The sequence below is a fragment of the Eublepharis macularius genome, chromosome 12 (genome assembly GCF_028583425.1).
Source record: "Eublepharis macularius isolate TG4126 chromosome 12, MPM_Emac_v1.0, whole genome shotgun sequence".
Lineage (NCBI taxonomy): Eukaryota > Metazoa > Chordata > Lepidosauria > Squamata > Eublepharidae > Eublepharis > Eublepharis macularius.
In genome coordinates, this window is record NC_072801.1 from 3,929,478 (window position 1) to 3,952,924 (window position 23,447).

Here is a 23,447-nt window from a genome sequence, read left to right on the forward strand (position 1 = left end):
TTTTCAGATACCCATAATGACCAGCAGTGGGGGCATCGTGACATCGTTGTAATACCTCCCGTTGGAGGCTGTCTGGGACATAAAATCTGCTTCCAGCTAGCCAGTCCCCCTGTGGGGATTGAGCCAGTTTGCTTTTAGGCGCTTTGCCCCCCTCCTTTTCCACCTCAGCTTTAAGTTTCGATTTCCACTCCTGGTTATGCGGGAGGGGCTGTCTTGCGCGGCTGCGTGTAGTTACCACGCCTCCCAATTGCGTAGGGGAGAAGACCGTGTCTACAGTCTCCTCCCGTTTGCTCTTGTGTTGGGGCATGCGCGATAGGGCGTCTGCAAGAAAGTTAGTTTTGCCCGGGAGGTAATTTAAAGTGAAGTTGAATTTGGAAAAGAATTCTGCCCATCGCAATTGTTTGGCGTTCAGTCTGCGAGGGCTGCGAAGGGCCTCCAAATTTTTATGATCTGTCCAGACCTCAAAGGGATATCGCGCCCCCTCCAGCCAATGTCTCCAGTTAGTGAGGGCCGCTTTCACTGCAAAAGCTTCCTTCTCCCACACATTCCAATTCCTTTCTGCTTCTGAAAATTTCCTGGACAGGAATGCACAAGGCCGTAGTTTCCCATCCTCCCCCTTCTGCAATAATACCCCTCCTATCGCCGTATCGCTGGCGTCGACTTGCACTATGAAAGGGTAATTTTTGTTGGGGTGGCAGAGGATGGGTTCCGTTACAAATTGTTCTTTTAGGCATTTGAAAGCAGTTTGGCAATCGGATGTCCACTGTATTTTGGAGGAGGGTTTTTTAGCCTGGTCCCCTTTATTTTTTGTCCTTAACAATTCGGTCAAGGGGAGCGTGATTTGAGCAAAGTTTGCTATAAAGTCTCTATAGAAGTTGGCAAAGCCCAAGAAGGACTGCACTTCTTTGTGGGTGGTGGGAGTTTGCCATTCTTGGATCGCCTGTACTTTGGCTGGATCCATTTTTAACCCCTCTTGGGAGATACAGTACCCAAGGTAAGTGAGCTCAGTTTTGTGGAATTCACATTTGGACAGCTTAATGGGAAGTTTATTGTTCATCAAAGTGGACAGGACTTTTTGCACCATTTGAACGTGTTCCTCCTCCGAGTCTGAATAAATTAATACATCATCAAGGTACACCACTACACCTTTATAGAGGAATTCGTGTAGAACTTCATTTATCATGGACATGAATACAGACGGGGCTCCCGCCAATCCAAAGGGCATAACTAAATATTCATATTGTCCGAGGGGTGTATTAAATGCGGTTTTCCACTCATCCCCTGCTTTGATACGGACGTGGAAGTAAGCATCTTTTAAGTCTAATTTTGTAAAGATCTTACCTTGGGCCACGACGTTGAGAAGATCTCGGATGAGGGGGATGGGATAGGCGTTGTTGGTAGACACAGCATTAAGTCCTCTAAAGTCCGTGCACAGTCGAAGTCCCCCATCTTTTTTCTTCACGAAGAGTACCGGAGCGGCATGGGGGCTATTGGCTGGACGGATGAACCCTCTTTGAAGATTGGTGTCGATGAATTTTCGGAGCTCCTCTCGTTCATGGAGACTCATGGGATAGAGTCGTCCTTTGGGCAATGAGGCTCCAGGTACAATTTCCACCGCGCAGTCAGTTCGTCGGTGCGGGGGTAGAGTATCAGCTTCTTCTTCGGAGAAGGCATTCAGAAAGGGCCAGTACGGTTCGGGAATTTGGTTTATTTCTTCTTGGGTGAGGAGAGCCTTCTCGGTGTGCGTTGGATCACTACCCCAGTTTTGGTTCCAGCGATGGTTTTTACAGTTGGAGTGAGTGAAGGTGATGCACCCTTCTGCCCAATTTATGTAGGGATTGTGATCACATAGCCATTTGCTGTCTAAAATTAACGGGTATTTGGCAGTGGCGCTGATGACAAAAGACCTTTTCTCCCAGTGTTGGCCCATGCCGGTGATTATTGGGATGGTTTCAGTGGTAACAGGGTTCATATTGGTGCCATCCATTTGTTCAAAAATCACTGGGTTTTGCAATTCACGAGTTGGTAGAACTAGTCCGTTGACTAGGGCCGGGGCGATAATGTCTCTCGAGCAACCCGAGTCGATGAGGGCTTGCACTCGGATGTGCATCTTCCTCTCCGGGTTAAGTAAAGTCACTGGCATGAATAAGATGGACCCAGGTGGCCGGTTCCGTGCAGGGACGGGCTTGGGGCGGATCTGTCATTTGGGCCCTTTTACGACAGATCCATCTCGTTTCCCGACTGGGGGCTTTCTGGATTGACTTCTGCGTTTGGGGAAGCGGGGTCGTATTCCATAACTTCTTCCGCTTCCAGTCCTCTCTCTGAGGCGGGCCTTTGGGAAGCGCCGCAGCCTCTGTTCGCGCGTGGCGCGGGAATCGGGCGTTGGAGAGTAGGAAATGGAGCAAGGGTTGGACGCCGTAGTTGAAGCGGAGGTCTTTGCACAGGCCGGTAGGGGCATTGTGCTGCAAAGTGACCGGCTTGTCCGCATTGCAAACACAGCCCTTGTTGCCATCTAGCATCTCTCGCTCCACGGGTGGCATACCCAGCTCCCCGTCCTCCCTTCTGTAAAGTCAAGGGTCTTCTTTGTCCCGTTTGTTGTTGTTGTTCAACCAAACGGACTTCCAAAATGCGATTCTCAACTTCACATGCAAGTTGGATCCAACCTAACAACGTAGGGGGATTGTCCTGCATAAGGGCTCTGTCCAGAAGTCTCGGGTTTAGCCCTTGCTTGAACAGAATGATTTTGGTGGACTCCTCACACCTAGGGCATTTGGCAGCCAATTGTCGGAATTTCGTGATATAGTCTCTCGCCGACATGCTGCCCTGTTTAATGGCTTGCAACTCTGTTCGGGCCCTGGTTTCCTCTAAGGGGTCTTCATATTGCGCTCGAATAGCATCCACCAACCCCTGGAGAGTATTGAGTTCCGGGGCCCCGATATTGTATAGTCCTACATACCAGTCTGCTGCTTTGCCTTGTAAGCGGGAGCCGAGATGTTCAATTTGACTGGCCTCGCTGCCGAAGAGGTGTCCCCACCGGTTGAAGAATTGCACGACTTGCACTAGGAAAAATCCCAGTTTGGAGGGATCCCCATCAAAAGTAGCTTCCAGTTTCACCCAGCCCATCGGGAGGTCTTGCCTCGGAGCCGGTGCTGGGTAGAAGTCCGTCGGAAGCATCAATGGCACTTGAGGTACGGGTGGACCCGGTTGTGGTAACGGCGCTGGTTGCGCTGGCGGCGGCATCACCGGCTGGGCCGGGGGTGGCGGTCTCGGCTGGGCTGGCGGTGGCGCCCTCGTCTGGGCTGGCGGTGGTGCCCTCGGCTGGGCCGGTGGCTGCAGCCGTGGTCGGGCAGGCGGCTGCAATCTTGGTCGGGCTGGTGGTGGCAATACCGGAGGTGCTGGCAGTAGCGGTTGAGGTGGAGGTGGCCGGTGCGGCTGAGTAATGACTGGCCGCTGAGGGGCGGGTTGGTGGGGTCGTAGTGGTGTAGGCCCCACCGGTTGGTTCGGAGGTGGAATTACGGGCTGTTCAAGTGGCAAACGTATCGGTTGCTGCAAAGGGGTTAGTTGCGGTCGAAGCGGAAGGGGCCGCAGCGGCGAAGGCCTGATGGGTGGTGGGCCGCGCGGGCTTGCCCCTCCCGGCGTCGTGTCTCTGGGACGCAAAGGCTGGTCTTGTGGCGCCGGTGGACCGTCCCTCGGGTTTGCTGAATGGGAACCACTTCTAGCGGTCGTTGCGGTAATTCCTCCCCAGAAGGGGCCGGAGGCTCTTCCGTCTGATCCGGCCGAACTGTTGTTGGAGAAGCGGGAGGGGGTATCACCGTCGTCTCGGTTGGACGGGTTGGCTCTTCTTCCCCTTCTCTAGGCTCCTCCGCTGGAGTCTCCTCGGGAGATGGATCCCCGTCCGATTTAGGGGGTTCCGTCGGAGTCTCTCCAGGTACCTCAGCGGGAGTATCCCCGCTCGGCGGAGTTTCGTCTATTCTAGGGAGTTCCGCGGGCGATTCTCCCGGTTCTCCAGGGTAGGATTCCTCCTCTCCCGAAGGCAGCGGCTGCTGCGGGGCGTCCTCCACTGGATAGGACATAACACTTTGGAGGGTGGCGATTTGTACCGCCATTTCTTCAGGTGAGATTCTCTCTCCTGCCCCCATCGCTGAGATTAGGTGAATGGCATGAGCCAAACTTTCCTCCATATCGATCAGCCTAGCTTCCAACTGTTGCATTCGGCTAGGACCCGGTTGCCCCATCACGGAACCTCCCTCGGTTGTACTCACCGGGGAAAACGGCCCCCAGGGCGGAGGATCTCCTTGATCGACTCGCGATCTCGCTGCTAGAATTCCTTTGGCTAGGCCCGTCACTGCCGAGATGCCGGAATCTACAGCATGGGTGCGACTTTGCATTTGCACCCAACTTTGTTCAGGAACTTCCGTTGGCTCTTTCCATGGGGCAAGTTCCGAATAATCCCAACTCAGGGCGCCGCGGCGAGATGTGTTCCCGTCCGTCTGTTCGGCCGTCCTGTTCCAAAACAGCCACGGTTGGCTGCTATCCAGCTCAGGGACAGTCTCTAGGCTTCGGCGTCCGTCCATCGAAACTCTTGGATGTAGCCCTCCGGCCCGGTGCTCTCGCGTTTCTCGGGGTCTGGCTCCCCACTCCGACGGGGTGGGTAGCGAGATCAAGGGGAGAGCGGCAGCCGTCGGCCTTGTCCCCTCACTGCCGAGGTCGATGAGAGGCGGTGTAGACGTCGAAGCTCCGGCCCCGGCTGGCACCTGAGATTCTTGGGGTTGCGCTGTTTGACTGTCGGGGGACGCATACGGATCAAACAAAGGATCCCTGTCCGGGACTACCTTGGATTCCGCTGGGCCCGACTCAGGCATGATTGGTAACAAAATGTCAGCTTGTGGCTAGATAAGGTTCTTCCTACAGGTTCCCTTTCAAAAGCAAACAAGAGTCCATTGATTGAATAAGGAAACTTTACTGCAGAAAAGGTCCATTATAGTCCACTGTCCTGAATAGGAGACTCAGGATGGTACACAGTCATTGTTACCAATGAAGGGCAAAGCATGAGGTACAGAGTAACAGTTCCCATCTGCATCAGCCTCCCCCCACAGTTCTCAAAACAACATCTTTCAGTCTTGGGAAGCTGCTCTCCTTCAAGGCCAATGCCTGGTGGAACGGTGTTAGACAAAACAGTCTCCTCCGGTGGGAAAGCTGCCTGGGAACTGGTGCACCTGCGGGGAAAGCACTTAGACACTAGGAACATTAGAAAATGGAGTCAGTACAGTTTAAATATACACTGGACCTGACAGTAGGGATGTTTGTATCAAAATGTGGTGAGTTCCATAACAATGTGGTGGTCTGATTGTGTCTGCCAGGAAGGATGCTAACAGGGTGTTGCCGGGTACTTACCTAAGAGCTTGCTTTTACCTGTTTTCATCCCTTTGGTTATAATTTTGGCTCTCTTCTCCTTCCCAGCTAAGTTTAGATGGCCGTCTCTTTAGGTTAGAAACATGTCTCTCGTTTATGTCACTCTGTAAAATGTCATGTACATCAACTGATCACACTGCATAAAATCAGATAGGTGCCCATCATTTTGATAGGTTGCTTGTGAACCAAAGGTTCATAAAATGTTGGGGTTCCCTGGAGGTGCAGTATGAAATGGGCACATGTGGCTGCCCACTGACCAGGGGGGAAACTGTCATGACCAGCTCCTAGGCCTTCATTGGTGATTTGTTCTACACCAACAGGCAAAGCTTCTTGGAGCAGTCTCATCTCCTAGTTGGAGCAGATCAAGAACAAGAGCTTGGTGATGAAGGTGGCAACCCTTTCTTGGCACAGAAGCGCCTGACTCCTCCCAGGGAGAATCCCCCTTTCACCTCCATGGCAAGAGGGTCCCTGAAGAGCTAGGCTTTTCCCAGGGAGAGTGAACAACAGCTGTCCACTTATCAAGGAGAATGCAAACTAGTACATCCAGAGACATCACCGGAGTTGAGGGCAATGTTTGCCCCTGCCTCTCGGGACCTCAGTGTTTGGGGGCTGGGAGCAGATTCCCACCCACTCACCCCACACACAAACAAGCTTAATTAGGTATCAGCTTATCTCTACATAGGTTGATTCTGGGCTTTGTGGTCACACTACAGTGATGAAAAATTGGAAACTGACTTGCATGAGTGGAAAGAAAGAAATTGACTTCTGTGTGGGGAAAGAAAGAATGAAAGAAAGAACAAAAGAAAGAACCAGAGCCACCCTGGAAATAAACTTGATCTCCTGGGAGAAGCCAGAAATTCTGCCAAGAGGAGATTTTGCATGCCCTCCCCCTTCAATTGCAGTGTTTAATCTTGCCCAGTCAGCACTTTTTGAACATATTCCAGGAAAGCTCTTAAGCCTGATAAAGCCAGAAGCCAAAGCATTTTTGAGCGATACTCTAGCTATGAATGATATGCCCCAGTTGCACTGTCACTGGGCTTTAAGTGGGTGGTAATTAAATTCTTCCTGGGAGTACAGTTTCACTGAGGAGTTGTGGGGAGGGCTTATGAAGAAAAGGCAGGTAAGCGTTATAACTCACGCACATGACCTGCAAGTTTGTTTTATTTTTAAGTTGGGGTGGGTGCATGGGTGAGTTACTGTAATACATTTAACAGGTTGATTTGGGCAGCACGGATTGTTGTGAGACAAGTCAAGTTGGTTTTCATTCTGCAAATTATGGCATCCCTGGCTGAGGGCCTCTGAGCATATTCAAAGTGCCAATCCTCTCCTAAGGGCAAAAATATATCTGATCATATACAGAGAGTCTTTACATCTTTTGAGACAAAGGTGACCTAAAGCACAAAAGCTCTGAGTCAAGCGTAGAGTGCTCCTCCCCAGAATTACGTTTAAATGACCTCTGAACAAGTGCAGAGCACTTTTCCTCTTCTGAAGGGTAGCTGCTTCTACTTTATAAAACAGTGGGCAATGTACAGAGCAGCCTGGGTAAGCAGCTCTTCTAGAAACCATCACCAGCTCCCCACCCTCCCCAAGAGGCAGGAAACTTGGCTGTGGGGTGGGTCTTCAACAGAGGCTTGCACTGGAGGCACATGGCGTGACCCCTTCTGGCCAGGCCAGTGATTCAGACCTGGAGAGTTCACAGGAAGAGCCTGAGGTCCAGCAGGGCCAGCACCAGCCTGGTGCTGCTGTAGAGGCATCGGCTGGCCATGCACCAGAGACCAAGCTGCCAGCGCCTGCAAGTGAGACCCTGGCCGCCCATGCCCCAGCAGCACCTGAAACCTCCCCCCCAGAATCTGCAGGTGCACCCCAGAGACCACCACTGGGGCCCCACCGGGCAGGATGTGAACCAGGGCCCATAGTCCCTCCAGCCTGCCTCCCACACTGAGGTAGCGACGGTGGCAAAGGATCCAGGCAGAAGTAGCACAGAGGAGGTGCAGCTGGCAGCATGCCATCTCCCTGAAGATGCAGGCCAGGATTCTGATGATGCGCCTCCCCTGCAGGACCATGGCCAGAGCATAGCAGACCCTCCTATGCCTCAGCACTAGGGGTGTGCATAATGGAAAAAACAAGCCGAAATTACACAGAGCTCAGTGGTTGGGCTCATTAAAGCGGCTGCTGGAACGCTGGACCAAATCCAGGAAATTAGACTGTAATGACTCCCCCCTCCACCCACTGAAAAGTTTGTGTGTTTCATTTTGGTACTTGCCATGCAGGCAGGCCAGGCCAGAAGCCAAAGGGGCCATTGGGCAGCATGTTGTTTTCCTTAACTGCAAGTCTGTCTGCATATGCAACAATTGACTCCAAAGGGGACAGACTGAACACGTAGCATTAATTCCATTGGTGGGAAGGGGATTTCTGTGGCGCACATGAGTGTATTTTTTCTAGTACTTCCTGGGCAGTGGGGTTATGGCACAGGCATTGAGTGGCTCAAAGGGATCCAAGGTTTGCTTTGCATTGGGGAGGGAAGCGTGGTGCCATCATTGCCATCTCTTTCTCTGTACTTTTACACACAATGCAAGGAAATGCTGGTGACATCCACACAGGCGTACATGCATGGTTTGAGGAGGGAGGGGTCTCCTTCAGCCTCTGAGCCCCCAGCATCTGCAAAGGCTCGTATTATGCAGGTTAGGGTCAAAGTTGGAAAGCAAAAACAATTAGTAAAGGAGAGCCAAGAGGTCCCAGGCACGTGGAGCAGGTTCATGCCCATTCAGTGGCCTTCTGCTGCTGCTGTCCTTTGCTTAGGTGCCGGTGCCTGAGGACCACTCCCTGCAACTAAAGAAGTACTCCAAAGATGGTGCATCAAGGAGCACCAGGAGGAAATTCATCTGGTCCAGAAAACCTTCAGGCTTTTTAGGATTCTCTGATTAAAACTGTTAACCCGGCGTTAAATATGGGGAGACGGTGACATGAATTGCACACTGGCACACATACGTACTCCCAAGTCTTTCCAGATCATTATTCCATGCAGAAGAACTGATCTGGTCAGATTTTTTAGTTTTTGGCACAGCAAGGAGACTCGTTGAATTCTCACCATTTTGACATCGTTTTCAATTAACTCTGGGTTAATGGTTTTAGTCAGAAAGGGAAACTGGCAGCTAGCATCCTGTCCAGTCTCCCACTCTGGCTAGTAAAAAATAGGGGGGAAAGATAGCCTTTTACGCTCAGTGCAAGGACAGGCGGGCAGCTGGTGGCTTTAAACAGGGAGTCCCAGACTGCTGCAAAGCCGATTAGAGCGAGGGGGATTGGATTCCATCATGGAAACAAAACTAAAAGGCACAAGGAAACATGGCATAACAGAAAGACTCAAAGATAATAAGTTATTGGCTTTGCTGTAAGTTTTTTTTAAAAAAAATTATTGATAAGATACAAGATACATAATAATACTTTTTACAAATTTTAAGAGTATATAATCCAGATTATATCCTGAATAGCAATCTGATTTTGCATAGGTTGAAAGATCGCTATCCAATCGAGGGAGTCATTAGATAGGAACATTTGTAGTAAATTTGTTAATCTTATTGATGTTTGATATAGAGTTAAATCAGGATAATTAAGGCCACCTTGTGTGCTTTTTAGTTTAAGTATAGAAAATGCAGTTCTCGGATGTTTTCTATTCCATAAAAATTTGTTCAAAATACTTTGCCATTGCCTTAGCATATTAGTTGGTATTATAATTGGAATAGCTCTAAAAAGAAAACACAATTTGGGTAAAATAAACAATTTTATCAACTGAAGTCTTTCAAACCATAAAAGGTTCAGCTAGTTCCAGTTGGACATTTCTAATTTTATTTGTGATATTGTAAGGTGATTTAGCTTCATCTACTAAGATCAGATGGAATTGTGTGATGCCTAAATAATTCATTTGTTCTAGTGACCGCTGGTACTTACGTAGTTGGTTAATTTGTTTCTCCATATAATCTTTGATATTAATGGGAAGGAGCTGTGATTTTGTTTGGTTAATTACTAGACCAGAAATACGGCCAAATTCTGAGCATAGATTGTAAGTGATGTCATGATGATGTTGGTTTAGTTATAGAAAGCAGCATCTCATCTGCAAACATGCTCAACTTATACGTGTGGGAGCCAATTGTAACACCATGTATAAGTTTATTTTCTCCAGTTGTGATTGCTGGGGGTTCTATTGCAATTGCAAACAAGATGGGAGAGAGTGGACACCCTTGCCCAGTTCCTCTATATATTGAATTCTTTTCTGAGGTTAAACCATTTATCTTAATATTTGCCGAAGGTTGTGAGTAGATTGTCTTAATTGCTCTGAGAAAATTATTACCAAAACCCATGTATTGACATGTTTTTATAAAGAAAAGGGATTTCAATCGAGTCAAAGCCTTTCTCTATATCAAGTGATAAAAAAACTGCTTCTAAGTTTTGTTGTTTGCAACATGAAATTAAATATATATATGTTGTTATTATTATTATCAAATGTTGTTATTATTATTATTAAAGAGCTGGGGTTTTTTTAGGGTTTGTCACTCAGGCCACCTAATGACATGCTGTGTCATTGCATCTGCTGAAATTTGCAATGCTGTCAAACAGCGCACTGAAGGGCACTTATGTGATCTGATCTTTCTACTAGATTAGCACAATTGACAGCCGGTAGCGGATCTGGCCTGGGCTGCTGTAATCCAGTCAAGTTGAGGTGACAGTGGATGATTGACAAGGTAGGTAAGTTCACTGGCCCCTAGTGCTTGGCTGTGGGGCCTTGCGGGGGGGGGGGGAGAGTCAGGCAACAGTCTCCTGGCACCCATGTTCAGACTCCTGAGTTGTATCGTCTTGGGTCTTGCCTTCGAGTTTCACAGTTTAGCCATTGGGTTGTTACTTGACTCAATCCTAAAGGGACAGCCATAAAGGGAGCAGCATGTTGGGGGTTAACTTTCCTCTTAAGGAAGTGGAGGAGAAGGATGAGGTGGACCTGAGGAGAGAAACAAGTAAATGAGACTTAAGAAGGTTTACTGTACCTGGGCCAGTCGGCTGCTGGCCAGCCTTTATGGGAGCTCCAGCGGCTGGCGGGACACCGAGCCTTGTCTCCAAGGTGTTGGCACCTAGGAGTTTCCTTGGAGTCTATGCTGCCTTGGGGCCCAATGGCTTCTGGGTTGACACCTAGAAGTGGTGTTTCCTTGGAGTTTCTGCTGCCTTGCACCCAATGGCTTCTGGGTTTAGTTTAGGGGACTGGTAGGCTGAGAAGTAGCCCATAGTCAGTACGGGAGTCTAACTATAAATCATATATGATTGGAATTTTCCAGTCCTCATGGCAGTTGGATTGTGGAGGAGTGTATACTTCATGTATACAATTAGGCAGTGGTGCCCATACTTAACCCTCTTTCATCTAAGTGGCATAGGATTTTGAGATGGGTCCTGGTGGGTTCTGGGGACTGGTCCCAGCGTTTAGGTTTTAAGGCAGTGCCCAATATTGCCTGTAGATGGAATGGTGCAGCTTGTCCCTCGGATTTCCTCGGAGCTATGCCTCCAGGGTGGGCTATTGTTGCTTGGCAACCTGGTGGATCACCCCCAGCATCTGGTGAACCTATGACCAAATGGCCAGCAGTCTCAAGGCTGGGGTACCAGTTGGTCTGTAAGAGTTCTGCCTGAGCGGATAGCTCTCTCCCACAGTTTCGGTGAGCCAGTTTGGTGTGAGAGCCAGTTTGGTGTAGTGGTTAAGAGCGTGCAACTCTCATCTGGAGAACCAGGTTTGATTCCCCACTCCTCCACTTGAAGCCAACTGGGTGATCTTGGGTCAGTCACAGCTTTTGGGAGCTCTCTCAGCCCCACCCACCTCATAGGGTGTTTGTTGTGGGGATAATAATGGCATGCTTTGTAAACCACTCTGAGTGGTGTTAAGTCATCCTGAAGGCTGGTTGTTGTTGTTGTTGTTGTTGTTGTTGTTGTTGTTGTTGTTGTTGTTGTTATTATTATTATTTTAAAAGGTAAGGGTGATCCCCTGTGCAAGCACCGAGTCATTGATGACCCATGGGGGGATGTCGCGTCGTGACATTTTCTTGGCAGACTTTGTGTGGTGGTTTGCCATTGCCTTCCCCAGTTGTCTGCGCGTTGACTCCAGGGGTCTGGGTGCTCATTTTGCAAACCTCGGAGGGATGGAGGCCTGAGTCGGCCTTGGGCCTGCTGCTTGAACCCAGCTTCCACCAGGATCGAACTTATTATTATGGGTGAGTGGAAAGTTAAGGGGCTTGCCTCACATCTAGTGGCTGCCATCAGACAGCTTAGGCGCCTTTTGGTTCACCAGTTAACCTCCAAGTTTGAAGTAAGCCCGGGCAGTTTTCTGGGTCACATGACATTAATGGTGGGCATGGGAGTTAGATCCTGAGCGTTAGTGTAGTGATGACCCAAGCCCTTAAGGAAGGGTCTGGTTGACTCCACATTAGCCTCGGGGGAAGTGATGGCTGAGCTGCTACTTCTGTTTGTTGGGATGTGGGGTCCTTCGCCTCACTCCTGGTCATTCACCTGGGAGTAATAAGCTGGGCTTCCCAAGGGCACAGCCCTTCCGTTATAGGCCCCTACAGATGTGCATGCATAGGCAAGGTGGCCCAGTGTGCTCAAGGGGAGGAGCAGTCCTCCACCTCACATACAGGTCATTCACTTGGGCTGTAATGGCCTTGGCTGCGGGGCATGGCTGTTCCAGTATAGGCAGATTTGTACACATAAGGATGGTGGCCTCATGAGCTATAGAGGAGGAGCAGCCTTCGTTTCATGTTCGGGTAATTCACTTGGGTAGTATGACCTTGGCTCACAGGGCATGGCCCTTTCCTTACAGGCTCACACAGGCTTGCAGCACCCAGGCAAGTAGTGGCCTGATGGTTGAGGGGAGGTGCGGACCTCCGTCTCACATTGTGGTCATTCGCCACGTGGTGTTGACCTTGTCTCACAGGGCATGGCCCTTTCCTTACAGGTTGACACAGGCTTGCAGCGCCCAGGCAAGTAATGTCCTGATGATTTGAGAGGAGGTGCGGACCTCCGTCTCACATCCTGGCCATTCACTGTGTGGTGTTGACCTTGTCTCGCAGGGCATGGCCCTTTCCTTACAGGCTCACACAGGCTTGCAGCGCCCAGGCAAGTAGTGGTCTCATGGTTTGAAGGGAGGTGCAGTCCTCTGCCTTACGTTCTGGTCATTCACCGTGTGGTAATGACCTTGGTTTGCTGGGCATGACCTTGGCTGCAGGGCATGGCCCTTTCGTTACAGGCTCTCACAGACTTGCAATGCATAGGCAAGTAGTGGCCTGGTGTGTTGATGATTGGTCCATAATGTTTCCGTGTCAGTGTGGCAGGAAGCTTGGGACTCATTAGCCCTTGAGAGAGCTAGATGAAAGCCCAACAGAGCCATATAGAAAGCTTTCGGGGATGGTATGGGCCTTTATTTGCCACACCTCCACATACTAGGCTGAATTTGCCAACCTTTACCGAGGTAATGGGGGTTCACCAGGCCACTAAGGGCAAAGACATCTTCCTCAGCTGGCAATAAAAATTTTTATGGAGGATTTGTGGCAAGGGCTCCGGTTAGCCTTAGGCTACCAGTGGGGTCGCTAGGGCCTAAGCAGAGGCTTGGCGTTGGCGTTGGCAGGTTTGAGTTTGAGATAGGGTGTGGGCCAGTGAGCACCCTTGGTGCTTCCCTATTGGTGGGAAGAGGGGCCTGCTTGAAGGGCTGGTACTGCTTTGACGGCTGCCAGCTGCAGGGGCAGGCTGCCTTTGGGAACCCCTGCGTGCAAGTCCTTCCCTCACTGCTGTACGGCTGAGGTGTTCAGGAGCTTGAAAGGGGGCTGGCTGGGTTCACACCATCCATGGGTGGGTTGCACCTGGGGCTTCGGGGCTTGCCCAGACAGGTCAAAGCGGCGGTCCAGGGTGGACCCCGTGGCTTGACCTGTACCGCTTTAGGCCCTTGCCGCTGTTATGGCTTGTTCTAGTTGTATGAAGTTAATAAAATGCCCCTTTTTTCCAAACTTGGTGCCTGTCTCTTCATTCCGACTAGGGTGGAAATGGGTTCACACAACTATCAAAAAAACGGCCTCTCCTCTAAGTGTGCCATATACAAATTGGCTACACTCAGTGCTGCTGTGCAGCCCATGGCCACACCTTGGGCCTAAAAATAAAATTGTGACAAAAATCTAAAGTAGTTTTTTTTCCAGGACAATATCTGCCAACTGTAAAAGAAACTGTGTGGATGGGCTCTGGGAGCTATGGGCATGAACTGTATTCTCAATAACTAACCTTGCTCCCTCATGGGGTATTGAAGTGTAAAAGGAGGAAATGTCCACGGTGACAAAAATGTGACCAGGTTTGATGGATGTGCCCTCAACGGCCTGGAGGAAAGAACCCGTATCCTTGATATATGAATGGGTCTTGGTGACAAGCTTCTGTAAAAAGGTGTCCAACTAGATTGCCAAAGTTTCCAAAATAGAGCTACTCCCCAAGACTATGGGTCTGCCCAGAGGTGGAAAATTTTGCTCGTGGCAGCAAATAAAAAACAGGGACTCTCAGTTCTAAATTAATCAGGCTCTTTATATCCTTTCTGAAATATCGCCAGCCAGGGCTTTTTTTCTGGGAAAAGAGGTGGCGGAACTCAGTGGGTTGCCCTCGGAGAAAATGGTCACATGGCTGGTGGCCCCGCCCCCTGATCTCCAGACAGAGGGGAGTTGAGATTGCCCCTCTGTCTGGAGATCAGGGGGCGGGGCCACCAGCCATGTGACCATTTTCAAGAGGTTCCGGAACTCCGTTCCCCCGCGTTCCCACTGAAAAAAAGCCCTGTTTGTCAGAGATGCTTTAGGCTGATCCTGCACTGGTCAGGGGGTTGAATCCCTGGAGCTTCTAACTTTTTGTAATAGCATCTCAAATTTGTCAGAGTGTTTTATAGCTCTTTATCCAGACAACCACCATGCAGCATAAGCCACAGTGTGTAATAATACTATTATATGCTTGAAACCTATTCATATTTGCTGTAGCTGCCTAGGTGGTGAACCATTGTCAATACACACCTGCTTGACCAACACTTTAGAGTGTAGACATTTTAAAAAGACTGTCTTAACAGGCTTGCTGAGGCCGTTAATTAACTTTGAAAAGGAACTAGCTCAGCACCCACTTCAGCAAATGTAGAAAATTACAGGCTTAAAGAATATCTATCTACCAAAAGAATCCCCAAATCCTATAGTAATACATTTGCTGTAGTTTTGAAAGTGCTACTCAACTGTTTTTTTCAATTTCTTCTCTAAGCATTAGCTAGTTGGTTGCCCCTTTGAAACTGTACCACATCATTTTAGGTAACAGAAAAATGAAGAGCATGAACATGTACAGAATGCACATTCCTTGCCAATGCTCTCTCTGGGCTGCACACAGGGCAAAAGGAAATTTTACAAAGTCCTCTCTTCTGCATCCCCTCCTCCAGTCTTGTTCATGCAGAGGGGCTTTCTCATTGCTTCAGAAAGACCAAAAAGAGTCCAGTAGCACCTTTAAGACTAACCAATTTTATTGTAGCATGAGCTTTCGAGAATCAAGTTCTCTTCGTCAGAAGCCTGATACAGAGACTGGTCAAATACAGAAGAGGAGGGGAGAGAAGAGGCAATTAGGGGGGGAGGGGGAGGGAGCAACCAAAACATTCCTTTGCTAGTATATGTAAACATCTCCTTTTAGTGTGTGTATCAGTTGGCTTCAAAGGAGTTTGCCCTGTTAGTCTGTAGCAGCCAAACAGCTAGACCATCCAATTCCAATGCAGTATGGGCCTTCGATAACCACAGCTCTCCCTGCCAGATGCATCTGGCATTGGAATTGGATGGTCTAGCTGTTTGGAGATGTTTACATATACTAGCAAAGGAATGTTTTGGTTGCTCCCTCCCCCTCCCCCCCTAATTGCCTCTTCCCTCTCTTGCTCTTCTGTGTTTGACCAGTCTCTGTATCATGCGTCTGACGAAGAGAACTTGATTCTCGAAAGCTTATGCTACAATAAAATTGGTTAGTCTTAAAGGTGCTACTGGACTCTTTTTGATTTTGCTACCACAGACTAACACGGCTAACTCCTCTGCATCTTCAGAAAGACAGCACTCAGGCTGCCATTTTCTTCAATAGATACCAGTTCACCATTTAAAAATGGAATGGAAATTGAAAGAGGAGCTTAGGAGTGGCTGAGGCAGCCCCCCCCCCATGAAAAAACTAACTGTTCTTAATCAAGAATATATACACCCGTACCACAGCCAGCAAAAAAACATCAGCAGCAAGCGAGCAAACAAAGCTATTTCAACAAGGAAACGTAGACTCTACCATTCCCCAGTGTTCCATTTCCAAAATACAATATAATGATAACATAACTGAAAAGTAAAATAAAATAAAGACTCACTTTTTCCATATTAAAAGAAACAGAAACTGATCCTTAACAGAGTACCATCAATTTCAGAGAAAACATGATGGGTGGTTGGAGCATGCTGGCTGGTGTGAGTGAGAAAGTAACAAATGTACACTTGTGTTAGGCGTAGAAAAGAAGTAAGAGTTCTTTAATATAGGAACTCTATACATTGATAGGAAAGTGGAGAGATAGATGCCATCTACCTATCTAATCTAAGGATGGACATGGATGGCAGGACAAATCCTGCATCCATGGTAAAAGAAGGAGACAAGTGATAGTTGTGTGACAAAGGGAGGAAGGATATCACGAGGAGGAAGTCCTGAGATTAGCTATAAACTATCAAGGCAGTAAAGGAATAAACAGTAAACAGGTGCCCAAACCTGTCTATCTTTCTAACTCTCTGGTTTGTCCGTGTGTGAAACCTGCAGCTTGACTATTATCAGGAGCTGGGAGGAACATGAATATCACCCTGTTCTGCAGTTTCTTTGTTGGCTACGTTTCCAGGCTCAATTCAAATATTGGCTTTCACATGCAAAACTCTTCACTGCTTTGGTCTGGTATATCTACAAGACTGCCTCTCTCCCTATGTTCCACCAAGATAGCTTCGTTCATCTGTACAGGGCCTTCTGCAGGTGCCACCTTGCACATGGGCAAATCAACAGCTGCCCGTACGTGTACATCCTCTGTGATGAACTCCACCTTATGAAATGGCCTACCTGAAGAGGTCAGGAATGCTCCTATTCTCCTGGCTTCCAACAAACTATGCAAAACAGAATTATTCAATAAGACTTTTTTACTTACATAGGAAGGCTCCTCCAGATGGTGGCTAGAGATCTCCTGGAATTACAGCTGATCTTCAGGTGACAGAGATAAGTTATCCTGGAGAAAATGACTGTTTTGGAGGGTGGACTCTATGGCATTATACCCAGCTAAGGCCCTTCCCCTCACCAAACCCCACCATCTCCAGACTCCACCACCAAAGACTCCAGGAAATTCCCAGCCTAGAGCTGGCAACACTAAAGACCGTGCAGAAGACAGGAAAAAATCTTTTGTAGATTTCTTTATATTGTGTACAGATCTTTTAGAAATGCATTGTATATGGTATCTACACACACAAAATATATGTATATCATGGCTGATTTGCTGCCCAAGGTTGAAAAATATGAGCATCTTACAGGGAAATGTTGTTCAAGAAAAGAGATACTGTGAATATTAAGAATTGCAGGTTCTATTGATGGAAGAATAATCAAAATGGAGATTTGGGTGGTTGGAACAGAAAGAATGAGAAATTTGGTGTGATTCCTCCTGGACCTAAGCTAGACTAAGCCTGCTGCTACAACCAGTAGAGCCTCCCCTCTAGTCACCTGGAAATGGTCCAGCTCAGGATCGAAATCTTTTTTAAAAAATACCCAGGACTCCTTTGGTTTCTCCTAATTTCTCCTTTTTCATCTTTTAGATTTTAACATGCCAAGACACGTGGGCCTTGAGTCTTCCAAGGCCTTTGCACAAACCTTTTTTGGGTACAGCTGTTTCCAGGGAGCATGAAAGCAATAGCAATGCCTTCTGACATCTCCCCCCTCCCAGCCGCCATCTTCTGGGGCTAAGCAAGAGCTGTCCTTTTGTTGTGCAGGGTTTCCATAGGAACTGGTGGTGAGTCCTTTTCATTCAATAAAGGCCTCCCAAATGAATGGTGCTTCTCAGGAGTATAACACAACCGGAGCTTGCACTAGCCTTTCATTAGAGCTCTCTTCTCTGATGGGATAATTTTACCTATCGGATCACCTAATCTCCTCACCTGATAATCCACAAGGAAATGAAAGGAGATGGGGAACACAGGAGAGAAAGAAAGACAGATAACCCTGGGAGAGTTTTGGTTGCAAAGGTGGGAGATTGAATAGTGCCAATCGTTTCAGGAATTCAGTCACAGGCCTCCAAAACTGATTATCAGAATGACGAGCCACGTTGCTTTACAACTTGGAAAAAAACCATTCCTGACTAAATAAAGAAGAGCAGGAAATCAAATTAATGCGGGTATTTTTAGAATTCAGTCCTAAGGTTGGAAGGGGTTCTTTAGAGGCCATCTAGTCCAACTCAATGCAGGAAATTTAGAGCTCGTGCATCCACAAGAGATGGATGTCCAGTCTCTGCTGGAAGACCTCTAATGAGGGACAGCCTGCCACCCCGCCCCCTCTGTCCCAGTTCATTTGTTCTATTGTCAATCAAAGTCATCAGTTCTGGCATTTTATCCATTCATAAATATCTGAACAATCTGGGTTCCCCAATTCTCCCGGTCTGCTGGTCCTTTCAAGAATATAAGAAATTCCCTTGCAGGATCAATCAAGGAGCACAACCAATCCACTCCTTTGTTTCCCTTAGTAGCCAGCCGGATGTATCTCAGAAGCCCCCAAGTAGGGCTGGAAGGAGGCAACTTACTCTGAACTTCAAGGCGACATCCACCACACCTGACCATTTGCTAAAACCATTCTTGAAGAATGGCTCGTTCTTTAGAAAGCTACCCAAGCTAAAAGCTATCCCTGTATTTCGTGGCCCTTAAATACATTCTGTGTGATTAAGTTCTTTATTTTTGTCTATCTTGAACTATCTGCCAAGCAGCTTTGAGGGGAGGGGCCGTGGCTCAGTGGGAGAGCAGCCGCTTTGCATGATTCGGAAAGTCCAGGTCCAGTCCCCAGCATTTATACTTAAAGGAATTCAGAGGGCAGATGCTGGGGAAAGGCAGAGAAAGATCAGTTCCCAAGACTCTGAGAAGCCAGGCAGACAGGACTCTATAGAGCTCTATGGACCAATGGTCTAACTTGGTATGAGACTTATTTATTGCTTTAATTAATTAGAATTATATTCCTGTCAGGTCTTGCCAGGTGTTTTCCCCAAGCACTTCACTGCATCACTCTGGTATATGAGTTAAAGTTATTTTATTAAAGAAGAATACCAGTATCGAGGTGGTCAGACAGGATCAGTGGCTGAAGTGATGCAAGGTAGCAAAGCAAGGATAATTATAGGGCACAGTCGCCCCCCCACCCCCACTGGGAAAGAAAGTCTGTTAGGGTTTTGGCGCACTGAGTCAAGGAGCCAGGAGAGAGGGGAGGAGGGAAAGGACGAGCTCTGCTCAGTCTCTTAGGAGGTTGGTGCAGTCTCTGCTGGAACTTCAAGGCCACGTTCACAGGCTAGCCAGGAAATGGTAACCAAAACACCTGCAAGATAAGCAGCTAGCAACTAGTCAGCAAAACAGGTTCCCTCTGCATGTTCTCAGAGGTACACTACACACTGCAGCAAGAAATCCATAACACATGGCAGATATGCTGGAGGCGTATCTGACAATTCCACTTAACCCCACAAGAGCTCAGAGCGGATTACAATAAAAAAAATATAAAATCAAACCAGGTAGCATAAGCAATATAAAAACATCAATATACAATTCAATAAAACAATAGCGCACATATTGCACCACCGGCCTGCAGTATCAACAAGCCTGTGGGGCAGGGTGGCCAGATTTAAAAAGCATCAGAACCAGAGGGGCATATGCCCTCCTATGACAGGAGGCCAGTTGGATGGCTCGATTGTCTCAGCCACCAATTTGATGTGTTCCTCTGGGTGCTCTAGACAGCCTGGCAGGTGGGCCCCCCAAATTGCTTTGCACGCAGTGGGTCCTTGGCTCAGTTCTTCATGTCTCCAGTTAAAAGCTCTTCAGCTGCTGGAGAAAGACCTTTTTCTGCCTGAGATCTTGGACAGCTACTTCCATCAGAGTGTGCAATACAGAGGTAGATGATGGCGGTAAAGCTGAAGCAGTATCCTATGTCCAAGGATATTCAAAGCTCGCTGCTTCCACTCTTTGTCTTCAAACGGGGCCAGCTTTCCCTCTCTGACCCACATCCCTCAATATAATAGGCTGGAGGATGCCTTGGGCTGCTGCAGCTACGTAAGAATCTCCGCATGCCGCTTCAAGATGCTGCCTTGCTACTGGACCCGAACCTTGCTCTTCTACTACAGCCCAGCACAGCTACCCTCCTGAAAGCCATGTCAACGGGGTTTACAACACAAATCTAAAATAGGCTTCCCAGACTGCTCTTTTGCATGACAAATGCCCCTCCGCCGCTACGCTCCTGGGAACTCTTGGTTGCAGGTTGGCTGCTGTTGGACAGATGCTCCCCACTCCCTGTCAAGCTTCCCAGGAACATTTTGCCACTCAAGGATGCCCATGAGACTGTTAACTGTGCTTTAAAAAACTATGAAGGCAGACATGCTATCTTGAAAAGAAGTGGAGGAAGTGGAGGAAGTGGAGGGTGTGGAGTGGAGGAAGGTGGATTCCTTGCTGAAGAGCTTTTGAAATTCTTTTTACCCTTGCATTCCTTCCTGATTGTGGGAAAGAAGGGGAAGAAAGAGTCCAAAAAACAATCAATCAATGTATCAGTCAAACAAACAGTAATGCTCTCACTGTAATAACGCCCCCCCCCCACACACACACCCTGATAATTTTAGGGAATTCCACTCTGAATTTTCTTGACATGCCTTCCCACTCTGTGTTTATCCTTTACTTATAAAAGGGAAGTACAGGTAAACAGAGGCTACGTTACAAGATGGTTGCGTGCCAAGGAAATTCCAGTGGTGTTTCTTCAAATAAATCAGAAGGCAGCAGAGCCAATCATTGTCATGAATTGGTCAGGCAAGATCCACTCTGTGTGATTCCGCACTGCTGCTCTAGAGAAGGAACTGATGTCACCTTTTCCCTGGCACAGAATCCCCCACCAAGTTCTGCTGCTCAAGTCCCACTGGAATGAATGAGAACCTGGCTGAAGAGGATAATAATGTTGGGCCTACTCTACAGGGGTGCTGTAAAAATCGCAAAATAATGCACGAACATGCAGCACATTCTAAAATAACTACAGAAAATTGATAACAATGATAAGTCCAGTGGTTGGGTTTTGGCTGAGAAAGCACCTGGAAACCAGGCGGCTTCCCCTTTTCCTGCCTCTTCAGACATGCTAAAAACTTCGAGGCATATCCCTGGAGTCCCTGGCAAAGCAGGAAACCATCCTGATCTCTCCTCTTTAGATGTGTCATGACAGTCCTTGTTTATAAGGCAGTTTTCATCTAACAAAGCTAACCTACTGATTTTTGATGTTGGAAAGGATAGAAGTTCTATCTCAATGGGATAGAATCAACTAGGTCCGCTCACTCCCCCCTTTCTCCCACCCCCACCGACTCTCCCCAGCTGGATTGCATTACAGCTCCAGGTGCCTAACAAAATGTCTCAAATAAAATGGAAATGCTTTCTGTCCAGCTGATAAGAAGGCAGCGCTGCCTGGCTTTTTTCCCAGGCAGATTCCCCCTCTGGAATCAGGCTGAAGATATGCAAATCGTTCATGGGTGGGGGTGAGGTCAAAGTTCAAGCTCATTAGCACACACTGAATAAGAGCTAATCAGACAGGAAGTGCTGATGTCACAACCCCCTCCTCACGCCCGCCCATCATTCCAACCTGAAAGCTTTCTGCTCCCACACAGAGGCAGGGCCATTAATTACGGCCATTCATCCCTCCATCAATTTCTAGCTTTGTTTTGTCTCCCCCCAGCCAAGCCCTCACTGACCTTCAGTTGCCGTGCAGGTATAGGCCAGCTATTAACCCTCACCTCCTTCTACCCAGCCAGCCTCTCACGCTCCTGCTGCTGCTGCTGCTGCAGAAGGACCTCAGTGGCATTTAGGAAATGCAATACTTTTTTTTTTTAAAAAAGTGTTTGAGAAGCATTTTTGTTTTAATTTTGACCAATGAATTTTTTAAAAATAAGGGAAACTGAGTCAGAGGAAGCTGAATGGGTAGCTGTGAGGGGGAGAACCAAATGCAGAGCAAGCCAGACACGGTCCCTTGTTCCCCACCCCCCACAGAGGAGACAAGAGGAGAGATGGGGGGTTATCCTATGGAGCCTCCAGCAACCTGAAAGCTCACTCTAGAACAAGGCCTGGCAGGGACTGGGGGGAGTGAGAGACAAACCCTGAATGTGAGAGCCATTGTGGGACCTCTGAGGCAGAACCGTGGCTGAATATTTGTGTGGGGGGATTTGATTAGAAAGTGGGCTCTTGTTCTTAGGACCTGAGCATCCTGTGACTGTCAATGCTTCCCATAAGGCAATTTCAAATTTCAATAGGGATTATTTGTCTTTCCTTCTTCTTCTTCCAGTGTCCCAAACCCCCTTTCCAATTTTGCTTTTCCTCTTCAAAAACCAAGAAAGAAGAAAAACATGGTGATAAATTATTATTGTAGGTACTGCGTGAAGTTGAAGGTGAAGAAGAAGAAGAAACAGCAGTAGCAGCCAATTTCTGCTTAGGGCAAAGATGTCAGCAATAGAATGTTGACAAGCAGGGAGGTGTATGGGAAGGAAATGAAAGGTCAGTGCAGAGAGCCAGGACTTTTCCCCCCTGCTGGAATGCTTCAGAATGGCATTCTGGCATGTGTCTGTGTGTGGTGGCCCCATCCCCTGATCTCCTTGAGCAAATGACCATTAAGATAAGCCTGCTCCTGAGAAGGGGGGGAAAGCACATGCGGTGGGAGGGTGGGGTAACAGCCTGTAATGGGCTGCTGCTGAGCAGGGGAGCTGGATCAGGCCCTAAACAGCCCGGATCAGGCTGATGCCAGGCAGGGGAGTGCTCCCCCATGCTGCAGCGGCTCATTCTGGGCTGATTCAGGCCCGATCCAGGCCAAATTTGGTCTGATCCAGGCCGAATCGGGCCCCCCATGGAACACAGGAGCACTCCCAGGGCGGCCATGGCCTGCTTGATGACGTCTCCTCCTGGGAGCTGCTCCAGGTGAGAGTTCCCTCACCTCTTTCCCCAGAAAAAAGGCCCTGCAGACAGCAGAAAACCTTGGGGAAATCTTAAGGGAAAAAAGGAGCCACATGGTATCAGCAAGACAAGCAAAAGGCTTTTGAGTCAGAGGAACTATGCGCAGGGGGAGGAGGGGCAATAAGGCCTAAAGAGAACAGTTGAAATGTGAGTTTCACAAACTGGTTTGAACTAACTAAAATTAACAGTTCAAAGCATAAACTCTGAGCTAGGAGTCTCAATCTGTTCACTGGATGGCCTTAGCAGAGGTACTATCTCTTGCCCTTAATATGGTGATGATGAAAGGCCTACTTTACAAGAGTGTTGCAAGGGTTTTCGAAAGCATGCACCTGAAGCATTTTGAGTACATAAATGTTAGGCATTTAAATCTCCAGTGGCAGATTTCTAGTGGGATCTTTGTTCCAACAATCTGATTTGGATTTCCTTCAGCCATGTTTTTTCTTTAGTCAGTAGAATTTTAAAAAGAAAACAAATTCCACCTTCTCTTTTTGGACGAACAGACTGTAACAGGAACTGACGCTTAGCTATGCATTCCTTTATAATAAGGTATTGTGCCTTTACTCGTATGAATCCTTAGGTTAAAAAAAACCCTAAAACACCAACCAAAGACAGCTGCTGCTCTCCAGACTCCGTGTCCCTGTAGCATAAAATTGCATTTTCAGCATGGAATGTGTGGCTGCCTGCTGGTTTCCAGGAGCAGACAGAAAGAAACTTTCCCCCATTTCCAGTCTCAAGCTGGATTCTTCCAACTGGGTGCAACCACAGAGGGCC